Source organism: Dipodomys ordii, unplaced genomic scaffold, assembly GCF_000151885.1.
Source record: "Dipodomys ordii isolate 6190 unplaced genomic scaffold, Dord_2.0 Scaffold54, whole genome shotgun sequence".
Classification (NCBI taxonomy): domain Eukaryota; kingdom Metazoa; phylum Chordata; class Mammalia; order Rodentia; family Heteromyidae; genus Dipodomys; species Dipodomys ordii.
The window spans coordinates 3,648,236-3,648,577 of record NW_012267270.1 but is presented as its reverse complement, the minus strand read 5'-3'; positions in this window follow the sequence as shown (position 1 = coordinate 3,648,577).

Sequence of the window (342 nt, the reverse complement as noted above, 5' to 3'; positions counted from 1 at the left end):
CGGCCGCGCCGAGCGAGGAGGTCCTCACCCCGGGCTCCTTTGCTCCCCCAGGACGCGCTGTGGCGGCAGGAGGTCTCCAATCTGTCCGAGTGGCTGAGTCCCCGCCCTCCGCCCTGAGCGCGGCCCCTCCGGGGCTGCGGGGCCCGAAACGGCCGCGGGCCGCCGCCTGCTTCCCTGGTTCAATAAAACTGCTCAACGCGCGCCGCCGTCTGCTACAGCGCGGGGCGGGGCTCGAGGCCGCGGGGGCGGAACTTCCAAATGTTAATAAAATGAGTGCATCATTTTATATTCCTGCCCAATTTCTTCACATCCATATCAATGTCATTTTTTCGCTTTATTGTT